This window comes from Balaenoptera physalus (genome assembly GCF_965194825.1).
Source record: "Balaenoptera physalus genome assembly, chromosome: 2".
Classification (NCBI taxonomy): Eukaryota; Metazoa; Chordata; class Mammalia; order Artiodactyla; family Balaenopteridae; genus Balaenoptera; species Balaenoptera physalus.
In genome coordinates, this window is record NC_138883.1 from 108,146,402 (window position 1) to 108,160,744 (window position 14,343).

At 42.4% G+C, this 14,343-nt stretch overlaps 1 long non-coding RNA gene and 1 pseudogene across 2 annotated transcripts in view; one reads left to right on the forward strand and one right to left on the reverse strand.

Moving 5' to 3' along the window:
* Nucleotides 1-10,685, forward strand: part of LOC309654718 (glycine cleavage system H protein, mitochondrial pseudogene) — a 34,560-nt pseudogene extending 23,875 nt beyond the window's left edge. The window contains exon 3 of the transcript in view: nt 4,721-10,685. The product of the transcript in view is annotated as a glycine cleavage system H protein, mitochondrial pseudogene (transcript). The remainder of the gene's footprint in view (nt 1-4,720) is intronic.
* A 1,735-nt stretch (nt 10,686-12,420) lies between these two features.
* On the reverse strand, nt 12,421-14,323 carry LOC309654931. Its single transcript, XR_014260516.1, has 2 exons — nt 14,168-14,323; nt 12,421-14,074 (listed from the first exon to the last, which is right to left on the reverse strand). It is a non-coding gene; the product is annotated as an uncharacterized lncRNA (long non-coding RNA).
* Nucleotides 14,324-14,343: the final 20 nt, after the last annotated feature.

The window sequence follows — 14,343 nt, forward strand, 5'->3', positions numbered from 1 at the left end:
AAAGCATTCCTCTCCTCAATGGCCAAAGCAGATGTACAATGCATGTTCTATAGGCCACAAAACAGGCCATTCTGGTCAGTAAAGTTTAAGTTAAACCATGTATAAGCCAGCATGACTTCCCCATATCTCAATATGAAGATTTTTTTTCATCATTTCCCCTCTTGATTGAAAGTCTTTCAACAGACAAAAATATTTTTCCCTTGATGCCAGGGTGGTTGCTGCCTGCCCTGGGTTCATCATGTCTCTTGGTGCTAAGCCTACTTTTTGTTAATATATAGCTATTCTTCTAGTTATCCACATTGGGGGAAGTTAATCAATATTGTGAACAGGCTCAGAGGTATGTTAATGGGGAAACATTTTGTAGGTTATATATACGTTTATCCATTATACCAAATTGTAACACAAACATTGTGCATGTGCTTATAGCAGTGGACTTAAAGCAAGCAGTGATACATGTCATGAGTAGTTACGCTCTGTGATAACTTCACTAGATAATTTTCTTTTCCTCCTGAACATCAGGGCAAACATATGGCTAACACAATAACATTCAATTTTGATAGGGCCTTGACATGGGGCATCTGATCTTCTTCTAGAGACACATTGTTGTGATAAGCTTCAGAAACAAATTTAGAGTGTATTTTTAGCAATTCATTTAAAATTTACAATTATGTAACGTAACAATACGTAGCTATCTGGGAGGTGAGTTTCAGGCAGTAAATACAGACCTCAATTAACAAAACTTGATTTTAGTATCCACTGATTCATTAGTTCACTCAATAGCTAATCCTTTTTGTTAACAGTTTTATGAAGCCATCAGGTTTTCATTAAGATTCTTTAATTTCTTACCCAGTTCAGTGGTATGATCAGAAATTTATCAGAGACCTGTACTTATCAAAACATCCTTCCTAAGAATCTTCTTGAAGATGAAGCACTTTTGCAAAACATCAGAGTATAACAATAACTGTCTGTAAATGACAAAAGACTTAAAAAGGCGTGATTAACACCTGATTACAATGTAATTGACAAAGAATGTTGGTTACTGCTGTGACATACAACATTTTAAGATAATACCTAGAATTATGACAGATAACATTATATACCAGGACATATCCAAATTTTAGAAATTTCATATAATTCTAGAGTATCTATATTAACAATAATAACATTTATCCCTACAGTATAACCTGAGAAAGCTTATCACTCATTTGACAATGCTTCCCATGTAATTTAACATACCAAATAATCCTAGTTAATTTAATATCTCTCTCTGAGGTGCTTCAGGGGTCCTCTGAAGCATCATAGTTATAGCTGGAGGTCAAAAGAACTTCAGTTAGAATTTGATATTTGGGGGACTTCCCTGGTGGTCCACTGGTTAAGACTCTGCACTTCCACTGCAGGGGGCACAGGTTCAGTCCCTGGTTGGGGAACTAAGATCCCACAAACCGTGTGGCATGGCCAAAAATTTTTTTAAAAAGAATATGATATTTGGGAATTTTGTCAAAAATATCAAAAGGAGGGGGTGGAGTCAAGATGGCATACTAGGAGAATGCAGAATTCGCGTCTCCTTCTCCTCACAACTAGGTCACCTACCAGGCACCGGTGGGGGACCACAGACACCTAAGGGGACAGGAGGAGCCCCCAGCGACCGGGTAGTACGTGGGGCGTGAGGGGAGTGAAGTGGGGGAGAAGGGGAGGTGGGATGGGACTGGCGCCCCTGAGGGGCGGCTGGGGGAGGGGAAGGGATCCCACACCCAAAGGGGGAAATTGGGGGACCACTGGGAGGGCAGAGGATCAAAAGGGAGCGTGGCCACACTTCCCCTGCCCACTTGGGCCCCCAGGAGCCTGCTGAGATCTGGGGCCTGATCCTCTGCCCGCCGAGGCCCCCTCCAGCTGCGGGTCCTGAGGGAGTGGGAGGGAGGGAAGGGGGAACAAAAGTAAAGGCCGGACCTCGGGACCAGCATCCCTGAGGGTTAGCTGGGGGAGGGAAGGAATTCCTACAGCCAGCGGGACCCACCCACAGCGGCGTCGGGGGAGACCCTGGGGGAGATAATGGGGGAGGGGTGCAAAGGGCCGGAAGGGAACTCGGCCAGTGCTTTCCCTGTCCACTTAGGCACCACGGCCTCCCAGGCCTAATGCTCTGCCCTCGGAGCAGATTTAAATTTTGCAAAATAGCTCAAGATGGTGCTTCAGGCTAGTCTTTACCATTGAAATAGAACTGGGAGTCTTTACAATTTGTTATCTTTGCTATTGTTACTTCTCTTGCCTAAATTTGTCCTTTTGTTCTCTTAAGATCATTATTACTGAGACCTGTTCAAGGACAAGTACTGTTGCCAGGCTCAGATAACAAAATGCCTTAGGCCAAAAATGGCTTCTCTTATGTCAAGAAAGCCATGCCTGGTTCTCTTTCTCCAGGGATCCCCTACCCTATCTGCTTACTGGACAAGATTAACTGCACAGTTCTTGAGTCATTCCTCCTCCCCTGTTGAGATGGGGACAGAAGCTGATTTGCTGGGTGAATGCCACTCACTTCTTCAAAGGGACCCTCCAGATCAAGATGTCTGGAGTAGCCTCTGAGTCTGATAAGTGAGTTGAGGTGCATGGACCTGACAACTCAGGCACCAAGAGGGATTCTCCTATGCCGTTGCCTGCAGGTCCCCAGCAACATAGAGCTGGGAGAACCCAAAGGGGCTAGACGAGATGTCCCTTCGTGGTCGCCAAAAATTTTTACCAAAAAACTGTGTTGGCCTCTTGGTGGGGGTCAAGCCAACAGATACAACCAAGCCAAAGATCAGGAGAAGGAAGGATTTGTTACTTGCAGCAAGTAAGGAGAACACTGGGGATCTTTCCCAAAGCAGTGTCTCCCTGAACAGCAAAATTGGCAAAGTTTTTGTTGTTGGTGTTGTTTGTTTGTTTGTTTTAATATTTATTTATTTTGGCTGTATCGGGTCTTAGTTGCAGCATGCGGGATCTTTGTTGTGGCATGCGGGATCTTTCGTTGCAGCGCGCAGGCTCCTCGTTGAGGCATGTGGGCTTCTCTCCAGTTGTGGCTTGCGGGTTCTAGAGCACGCAGGCTTAGTTGCCCTGCAGCATATGGGAATCTTAATTCCCTGACCAAGGATCAAACCCACATCCCCTGCATTGGAAGGCAGATTCTTAACCACTGGACCACCAGGAAAGTCCCAAAATTGGTGACATTTTAAGCTGAGGGTACATGCATATTAATTCATGAAGGGGCTTGAGCAGAGGAGAATTCAGCATACAATTGGGGGTTGACAGAGTCCAAGCTTTAGTTAATTGAAGTCACCAGGGTCAGAAAACGTCAACAGCATCATCCCTTAGGTTCCAGTTGATCTGGTGGTTGAGTGCTCCAGGGGGCTTTAAATTCTACAAAACAGCCCAAGAAAGTGCTTCAGGCTAATCTTTACCATTGAAGCAGAAATGGGAGTCTTTACAACTGACATGTTACCTTTGCTATTGTTACTTCTCTTGCCTGATAACAGTCATTTGCTCCTGCATTCTTTTGTTCCCTTAAGATCATTAATTACTGAGACCAGTTCAAGGACAAGCATTGTGTCCAGGCTTAGATCACAAAATGGCTTAGGCCAAAAATGGCTTCTCTTATGTCAAGAGGAGCCATGCTTGGCTGTCTTTCTCCAGGGACCCCCTACCCTATCTTCTTACAACACTAGGCATCAAAAATGAAAAGATAATGTGAAAAAGAAATTCATATTTATTTACAGATAAAATGATTCATGCATTAATAACAAAGGAGCAATATGATTGCTTTACGGTAGCCTAGTGTAATTGATACTATTACTTCACTGTAACTTAGCATATACCCACATGAATGGTTATACCATTTTTACGGCATACAGTATTACAGTCATATTCATACTACAGTATTAGAAACATTGTTATATTTTTTTCAAAAACCACGTACCTGTGATGATAGGCATATATGCAGTTTCTCCAGTTACGAGAGAGAGACAGATAGAGAGACAGAGAGAGAGGGAGGGAGAGAGAGGCATACTATATGGTCATGTAATTCTTTGAAAGCAAAGCTATAAAACAGTAAGAAAACTAACATATTAATTTCGTATTAAATATCACTCACCTCATGCTTACGTAAGGATAGGCTATCTACTTCAAGTCTTGCACAGGATGTTCCATATGTATATTTTTGGATATTTATTGAAAAAAAAATCTGCATGTAAGTGGACCCATGCAGTTCAAGCCCATGTTGTTCAAGGGTCAACTGTATAGAACACATACTATAATTTACCAACATGACTTAATCCTTCTTTGATGACTCAGAAGGCCCTCCAGGATCACACATTTCTTCAGGCTTATTATTATGTGTTTTATCTCTGGGGATGTTTAATATAGGCCAAGTGACGAAAGCAGAATTCTGTAATGACTGGAAGACAGAACTTGATGTCCACTGACTCATTCCAATTCTAAGTCTATGTGCATGTGTCTCAAAGTCAAATATAGAAGTGATCCCATTTATTACTACCTAAAAGAAACACCACATCACAGTGCAATTGTTTATGAAAATAGGTTACAAATAAGGAGTGTTAACCAGCTTCTGATTATAAACCTTAACCAGGGCAAGGAATGTATCTTAGAGATTTTTGAAAAGGTAGGCTATCATTAATTAGTACCATTAATATGTTATTACCAGGGGCCGCCTCCGCCCCCGTCAGCCGGGGTGCTCTAGCTCCTGCGCGGAGACCCCCTGTGCCCCTGCGAACATGGCGCTGCGAGCGTGCAGGCCGCGGTCTGCAGCCTGCGCGCCATCTCTGTGCCCGACGCACCCTGCTCGCCGCTACCTTGGGTACTGCGGGCTGGCGCCCTTTGGGCGCTGCGCACCGGCCCCAATCTGCTGTCGGTGCGTAAATTCACAAACATGAATGGGTAACAACAGAAAACAGTGTTGGACTAGTGCGAATCAGCAATTTTGCACAGGAAGCTTTGGGAGATGTTGTTTACTGTAGTCTGCCTGAAGTTGGGACAAAATTGAACAAACGAGGAATTTGGTGCTTTGGAAATTGTGAAAGCTGCTAGTGGACTCTATTCTCTTATCAGGAGAAGTAACTAAAATAATGAAGCTCTAGCAGAAAATCCAGGACTTGTCAACAGATCTTGTTATGAAGATGGTTGGCTGATCAAGATGACACTCAGTACCCCTTCAGAACTAGATGAACTAATGAGTGAAGAAGCATATGAGAAATACATAAAATCTATTGAGGAGTGAAAATGGAACCTCAAAATATACTAGTTTGAAACAAACAAAAAATATGTTATTAACATTATTTTATTAAAGCCTAATCATCAGATTATAATCTACTAATTAATGCAAACGTATTTATCATTATGTGCCTGATATATGCCAAGCCCTGTGTTAGTCATTAGGGATACAATGTAAATATAATTCATGCCCTCAAGAAATTTAAGTAATTCACCTTTAAAACCATTTTATTGTGCAGTTCATTTTACAGAACTTTAGATGTCACTGTAAGAAATTAGCCTGGGCGTGATGGGACTGTCTAACACATCCTATAACTCACTCAAAATATAGAATAATAGAAAAGAAAGAACGCGAATGTTAGCTTAATTACTTAACATTCGCCTTTTTTTCTGAAAAACACAGCATCCAGAATGTTCCTTTAAGGATCTAGTCTTTTGCACTTTCAGAATTCTGGGTGAATTTGCTTCTGCACATAAAATGATTTTCATTTCAGTTAGTACAATATCTGCCAGTCCCCCAGGACTTGACGGTAAAGCCCCAGGCGGGAAGGGAACAGCCATCACATTGCCCCCACCCCTTGGCTGGCCTTTCTGTGGGTGTGATGGTGACAGAGGCAGCATGAGGGAGCCCTGCCCTGGGAGTCAGGAGAAACCAGGAGGCAGAGACAGGTGCTCTGAGTCCAGTGTGTCAGGCACTCTGCTAACGGATGCTGCCTTGCTTCTGGACAACTTCTTGTAAACATGCTGATTCTCATCGTGACAGGAGGACTTTACAGCTTAGATCTTCATGTCTAAAACTAAGGGTTTAGGTTACATCAGAGTTTCCCAAATTATATTCTGCAAAACACAGGTCCTTTTTAAAGACATTTCTTCAGAAAGCAGCCTGGGGCAGCAGTGTAGGAAAAGCTGCCCACCACACCCAGTGGTGGAGAGTCACAAGGCACAGCAGCATATGAAGGGTTCTGAGAAGCTGTACCTTCAAAACACTTTGACAGCAGCATTTCTCAAACGAGTTTGACCATGAAACCCTCTCTTCTAGTTTCACCTACTAACATCTGCTGATTCACTTAGTATTCTGAGGTACAAACTTTGGAAACATTAGAATAAACGATCTCTTAAACGCATTGATTTTATAGCATCTTAAAGCAGAAAATAGTCTTAGAAATCAGAGGGCCATGAGGTTAAGATCTCATAGCTAGTCAATGGCCAAACTAGGTCCCTTTCAGTTGCCAATTTTTCACATTCTATGCGCTAACAATCGCAGTGAATGAAATTTTACTGTGAGGAAGTTTAGAAAAAGCGTCAGTAATTGAAATCTACAGATAATCTTAAAGCTCCAGGGTTTCCACTTTTGGTAAAACTCTGTCGTTTGAAGTTACTCCTGATGAAGCAAAACTAATGGTGTGTGTCCACAGACTGGTGGAGATGCTACTGAGCAGAGAATTATCCAGAATTCAAGAAGCTAATGAGAATGGGGGAAGGAGAAACAAATGGCACTGAGTCCAAAGCCAGGGTAATTAGCTCCTGGGTGACTAAGAGTAAATTACCTTTTTTTTTTTGATACTGAGCTCAAGGAGATCCTTGGCTTTTTTTTTTTTTTTTTTTTAAGTACTGAGTCATATATTCCTTTGGTGTCAGAACTAAGAAAAGAGAACCGATGCTTGCTACACTGACCTCAATGTCCTGTGCTCTGGATAGTGTCTCCTTAATGCCAACTCGAAAAACCCTCACACGTCACTTCACAATGGTCTTTGCCTCTACTTAAAAGGACGAAGATAATTTTAGGCTTCAATTTCTTTTCATGCCATTTGCTTGAAAAGAATTCTTTAAGTTGGTGGCTAAGTAAACAACAGTATTCTAGCAGTGAATTGGCTGTCCCACAATCCCAACTGTAGTATAGCCTAACCCCAAAGTAATTAAAGAACCAAGCGATTTGCATTCTTTTTCTATAAAACTACTCTTGAGTAGCAGATGGCAAACACAAATGATTTGCTCTAGAGACATATGGAAACCTCTCTGTTTCGTAAAAGCCTCAATGAATATTAAACGCCGAGTGATGTCACTCACTGCAGAAATAAAATGTTGTGATAATCCCCCAAACAGGCCTAATTAGGCCATACAGCTACTTGAGTTTCAGAAAGTAATAGGAGGGAAATTACTATGTGATTGGGATTTCATTAACAGTTCTTCTTAATCTGAATATTCATCCTGGCCCCAAAGAATTACCTATTCAGCCTTATTTCTTCAGCATGCTATTAGATTGTACCATAATTTATCAATGTAAATCTTAAAAATGAGTAATCAAAGAGATCTGCTTGATTTCATGTTAACTCTTCAGTTCTGCCTGAACAGCAAGAGCAAAAATTTCAAGAGAGATAGGGTGTTTTATCACAGGTTTGGGAGCATTCAACGTGCTCCCTGATAAACTCCGTTTTATAAGCCCTTTTGCTGCTGTTACATTGGTGGTGGGGGCGAAATCTATGTTTAAGGTTATTCAGGAAATGATTCTCCATATTAAGTAGGAATTGGAGGCAGGAATCTGATTGAATATGGCTCAAAATACAAAGGAGAATTTCATTTTTCTCTTCATCCTGTAGATTGGCAATCCAATAAGTTGTTGGCAACCCAGTAACTTGTTCTCGTCACAGAAAGGACTGAAACTTTGCACTCCTTGGAAAGAGAGAAGTACTGATAACTGAGTCATAGGGTGAACTGAATGCTTTTTAAAATAAGGAACTAGGTGTCTTGGGCTCCTTTCCAGCCCCACACTCTGCCTGGCCTCCAAGGCCTCCTAGGCCTGTTGATGAATCTCCTCAATTCACTACGGTGTTTAGTTGGCCTTGGAGACCAAAGTCTGTAAGACCAGAACCCCTAAGGCAGATCTCAGGACATCTGTTAGGAGCTTGGGTTCAAGAGCCAAAGGATTTTATAGACAGAAATGGATTCTCTAGTCCAGCCTCTTTCATTTTACAAATGAGGAAACTGAGGCACAGAAGGGTTGTTGTCCTTCTTTTAGGTCACAGAGCTAGTTAGGGGCAGAGCTAGGAACGGAACCCAGGTCACCTGATGCTTTGTCCAATCTTCCTTCCATTACAAAATCCCAGGACAGGCTTGTCAGGGCCTGACAGAGAATTTAGAAAGTTCAAGGCTATCAAAGTGTTTAACCTTAGCTGGTTGCTGAAGTGGGGTAGAAAAGGGACCAGGTGTCTAAGTGCCTGTGTTAATTCTAGCTTTGGACCACCCATCCCCTCCTCAAGGAAACAGTATTTCTCTCTTGCCTCTTCTTTCCAGTTCAACATCAATCCATCTGTTTAAGAGAAAGACAAGTCAGAATTTTCCTGGATTCAGCCCCATGACCTCTCCAGACATTCCAACATAACTGAACACGATATGAATATCTATATGCATTTGACACTGAAACAGGTAGTAGTTTTTGGTTTTTTTTTTGAGAAGTTTTTTTTTTTTAATTAATTAATTAATTTATTTTTGGCTGCGTTGGGTCTCGTTTCTGTGCGAGGGCTTTCTCTAGTTGTGGCAAGTGGGGGCCACTCTTCATCGCGATGCGCGGGCCTCTCACTGTCGCGGCCTCTCTTGTTGCGGAGCACAGGCTCCAGACGCGCAGGCTCAGTAGTCGTGGCTCATGGGCCTAGTTGCTCCGCGGCATGTGGGATCTTCCCAGACCAGGGCTCGAACCCGTGTGCTCTGCATTGGCAGGCAGATTCTCAACCACTGTGCCACCAGGGAAGCCCCAGGTAGTAGTTTTCAATGGTTGCTTCTACAGCCTTGTTGCCTCCTGTCTTCTCTATTTCTAACAGGACCCTATGATTTAGGGTGAGTTTGACCCCATATTCAGCTTGAATGACTTAAGCCAGTTGGGTTACGCCGTTCTCTTGGACCCTAGGATTTGTTCACGGAAGGGCAGTCAGGGCCCATGGAACTGAATTCTAGGGTATTAATTTGAACTCCTGAGAAAGAGGATTCTTTACATTCTGCTCTCTTTGAATCTAGGTGTCCCAGGAGTTTCAGCAAGTCATTTTGCAACCACATGAGGCTGGTCTGTTGAAATCAGTGTTACTTTGAGGAAGCATTGCTAAGAAACCAAGAGAGAGAAACCAGGTCCTGGGCATGTCATTTGAGCTGCTGGATCACTCACCTGTCACTAGTTCTAGATCTGATTATTTTAGTATATGATTAAGTAAATATTTTTATTATTTAAACCATTTATTATTCTATTTTTTACTGCCACACGTATCTCAATACCTCTTATGATGCTGATTGTGAGTTTCACAACATCTTGACTTTGCCATTGGATCAAAGTCCATTTTAAAGTTGGTTCCAAAAGGCTTTCTTTAATCACTCATTCTAACAAGAAACTCTACCCAAAACACATAGTACTTACTGTGTATGTGCCTTATTTGACACAAAATCCTACATAGCAATGCCCAGGCTAATGAAAGGAATGAATTTCACTAACATATTTTATTGTCAAAAACTTTATTATTAGAGAAAGAAATAATACAAGTGTATTAGAATAGATTCTTTCCAATCCACCCTATAGTAGAGTAAATTTCATGTAGCCATTTTTTGGTATTATCATGTCATTTTTATTTAATTTTTACATTCAGTGGAGATATGCAAAATATTTAACAATCAGTTTGACATAAGCACTTGACCAATCAGATTGGAGGTCTGACCAATCCGAATTAAAAGCCAATCAATCAGAACAGACACCTGACCCATCAGAATAGATGAAGTGTGTGTCTGCCAGATATCTGCCTCCCATTTATCACTGAACTTTTCGCTTGTGGGATCTCCCCTTAATTACCTGGGAAGCAAACTGAGGGCAGGGACCACATGATAGATACCTTTGTATCCTCCAGGTAGGCCTTGCTGAGCTGGTTTCACAGGGTGAGCTTGTTTGAGTAGATATTATTCAACCAGTGATTGCTCAGGAAACATCAGTGGGTGGAAAGAGTACAGTGTGTCCCTCTCTGATGAAGAAAATTGTAGAATTATCCCACTGGATTATCACTAAACAAATAGCATGGTTTGGGATGACAGACAGTTGATAAGAGAAATTGGTATTTTTGAGGAGTTATCATTCAATATGATCTTGACAAGCTAGAGAAATAATATATAATCACACTGATTTTTTAAACACAACAATAAATAGTATACTTTCAAAATGAATAACATATAAATACAAGGTAAAGTACAACCAGAAAGGTATTGGTGAGGCTAAAAATACCTAGGTCTTATAGCAAATAATAAACTGAAGGTGTCCCAGATGTTTTATAAATACCTAGACTGGGGACTTCCCTGGTGGTCCAGTGGTTAAGACTCCGCGCTTCCATTGCAGGGGTCACAGGTTCTATCCCTGGTCAGGGAACTAAGATCCCGCATGCCATGCGGTGTGGCAAAAAAAAAAAAACAACCTAGACTTCTGGCATGATAGTCAGATGTTCATTCATTCATTCAGCAACTTAACTGAGTACCTACTATGTGTAAGGCATCATTCTAGGCATGCTGGCGACACAGAAATCAGCAATGTCCCTTTCCTCAAAAGGCTCAAGTTTTAAGGGAGAAGACAGAGAAGTACACAGACTTTAGAAAACAGAGAGAGAACTTATTCGATGACTGAGTCATCTGTCATTGAAAATAATCACCATGAAGGACATCTCTGTAGCCCACCAGGACAGCTGTGCTCAACAGATGGCAGAAGACCAGAACCCAAGGGTGGCTGGACAGAAGCATCAGCACTGATGGGTACAGACTGACAACCAGAGGTTGCTTTGTCCCTCATTTTTCAGGACCATGTAAGCACCTGGATTCTTGTAGGATACAGTTAAGGGAAGGAAAAGTCCCAATAATGTTTGGTACCAGTTTTGCCAGCCCTTGATGAGTAGGGGTCTCAGCCAAGTTTAATTTCACTTAAGCAATTAAGAAAGGTGACATTTCTCGCATTCAAGTGTCATGGAACAATTTAAACCAGTTAAGGAATGCTTGAATTAATTTGAAAATTTGCCTAGAGAACACACAGACCCTCAAGAATGTGTTTGTAGATTCTTGGGGGTTAAAGACCCCCAGGATGAATAAACTACTGTAAGAAGTGAATAATGGCTCTTGGAATTGTGCAACATGGCAGTCCTGCTTGCTACCATGAGGAAAGCCAGACTGAGGACAAAGTAACCATATAGAGGAGGGCAGCAACAAGAGAATACAGGAAAATGAACTACATTCTGATCAACCAGCCTGAAGCTCACGAAGACCTCACATCAGCGAGACCTCCTTTCATCATCATCACCCCACCTTCCTAGAAAATTCACGGGTAAGAACTCAGTTTGACCTAGCCTGGCCATATGCCCACCTCTGTGGCTGAAGGAATAAAGTACCATGATTCACAGCCACCAGAGGGGGAGGAGCGGCTGCCCAAAAGCAGGAGGAAAAGAGTACTGGCCTGACAAAAACCACAGAGGGTAAACTCCTTGGACAGCTAGATTCCTGTTAAGTCAAGCTGCCATGTACATGTTAAACTTATCAAAGGCTTCAATAAACATTTACAGAATCAAATTGAAAGTGCTGGTCTGCCTAGTATCTGCAGTGACATAGCATTTTAAGGGTGGGTTTGGGCAACTGGCAAAAAAGTATTGATGTGGTTTTCTCAGAACATAGTAACGTGCCACTTGTAGAAAGAAAAGAAAGTGGCAGCCAGCAACCTGTTATCTGTGGGACCCTTAGGTCTACAAATACACTTATTGTCCAGTCTTTTGAGCAAAGTGCCTTGATTCAATAGTAGTTACTACCACCCAAATCTGATCTCTAAGTAACATGTTGTTATACAAAATATGAAAATTCACAATTCACAAAAGGAAAAAAATTGGATTCTTCTTGAAGTAGTGTCAGTATTTCAAAATGCTTGAATGGTTCAACAGTGGTATACAGACTTATCAGCTAGAAAGTCCCAAATGTTATACACACTTGCTAATAGAGAAAAGCCAGGGAAGTGAAAACAAGACAAAAAAATTTTTAATTCCCATCAATTAACAAAATTCCCCTAAGGAAACTTAGGGACTTTAAAATTCCTAACCCTAGCTTCTCTTATGAACTTAAGTTCTTTGCCACATCAGTGTGTTCTTATTCATACAGAGAGAGAATGCCAATAGTTGCATGCAGGTAGTGGAAATAAAAGTTATTTTAATCAGGACACGTTTTACAGAAGAAAGAGGATTCCAGTGGTCTTTGAAGATTTTTTTCACTTCTTTTCCAAATGAAGAGGAAGGTGCTGTCCACATTTGTTCATCCCTGGCTGAGGCCAAGTTCACAGACTTGCCCAAGAACTGGCTGGGACAAGGAGGCTCAGCCTGTGCCAGAGGACAGAATCCCTCCTCATTAGGGGATAGAAACTGTGACTTTGGCCTTCTTAGAGATCTGTTCCCATCAAGTGGACTCTAGAAATTACACATTAGATTAGCAGCAACCCTCTGGGTACTGTATGATTAAGATGTGTGAGTTAATGACACATTTTATCTTTTTTTCTTTTTTCACATAGAAGGTGAAAGCAGCTACTAGGCCCAACTGAATTTTCTCGTCTTTCTTGTCTCGCAACAAGACGAAGAATGGAATATCACTGGCATTGAACATAAAGTCACAAGGCACACAAGATGTGTTTTAGAAAAGCCTGCTGTCTTGTTCAACTAACTGTCCAAGTTTTCTCCTTAGTCTACTAATGGTTGAGTCCACTGGTTCCCTTAATAACCTTCTCTAACTTTCCAAAAGGTGTTTCCTTAGACCTAAGAATCATAGACTGTGGTTCTCGTATATTTTGGCCTCAGGAACCCTTTATCCTCTTAAAAATTATTGAGGACTCTAAAAAGTTTTTGTTGGTATTTGACATGTTAGAAATTAGAAGGGAGAAGGGATGAGAGACAGAGAGCCCTGAATGGATAGAGCTTCTGGTCCCAGACCTCCTTAGCTATTCGCTTGCCCTTCTGCTTTACCTGAGCCATTAAATCCCCCTTTCATGAGAGCGTGATCTGGTTGGGTTTCTGCCCCTAGCGACTGAAAGAGGCCTGAATCATACATCCACAAAGAATAGTCTAAGACAAGAAATAAAGGATTAAATTGAGTTTAACAGAATGCTGCTTTCCCCCCATTTGTTATCCGTAAAAGTGAGAGCCTACAGAGGGTTGAAGAAGGTAACCGTCACCACTAACATTTCTACATTGCCTTAAGGATTTCAAAGTGCTTTCACATTCAGTATTTCACTTAATTTTTCCTACAACCCTATGAAACAGCTTGTTTTATACCCATTTTACAGATGAGAAAACTGAGGTGCAGAAAGCCTCTGTGCTGTTAAGCAGCTGAGCCAAGACAAAATCCAAATCTTATCCTCCAGATCCCCACGGTCATAGTTCCTGCCTCGCATGAATGATTGCAGTTTTATAGGGCACAGGCCTGCAGCACAAGCCTTGAAAATTTCAATTCCCAGATTTTTTGTCCATCTTCCTGCGGGAGGAGGTAAGCGGTCTGCATAGCAGATCCTCTAAAATATCCACTGTACTTCGCTCTGCTCTGGAGGCGTGAAGAAGAGAACAGGAGTGGGGTTCAAGTGAGAACCGCAATCATTCTTTTCGAGCTCCGTAACTGACGGACTGCGGGAGGGGGCTCAGACGTGGTTCTGGGCAGCAGCTGGAGGAGAAGCCAGATAAGGCACTCTGCAGATAATCCACAGCCTGCGCCAGGGCAGCGGGAAGGAAAGAAAGCATCTCAGCTGCGGGTCGCGGTGGAAGAGATGCGGGATCGGCTGGACACAGATTCCGAGGTCCTGGATTTGAAAGGCACCAGCACACAAAGAAACGACGAAGTTAAGTTCCGGTGGTAGGACACGCAGAGCTGGAAACCGGCCCTCCCTGCCTACCTCGAGTGGAAACGCCTAATCCCCGATCACCCAGCCCAGAGCGGCTCTTCTTTAATCCTTTGGGGCCGCGGGGACAGGCCGCCCCGGGCACGCCCGAAGCTCCTCAAAGGAACTACAAGCCCCACCAAACACTGGGGCGCGGGCGGTGATGACGAAGCCTCTGCGGATTGGCCATG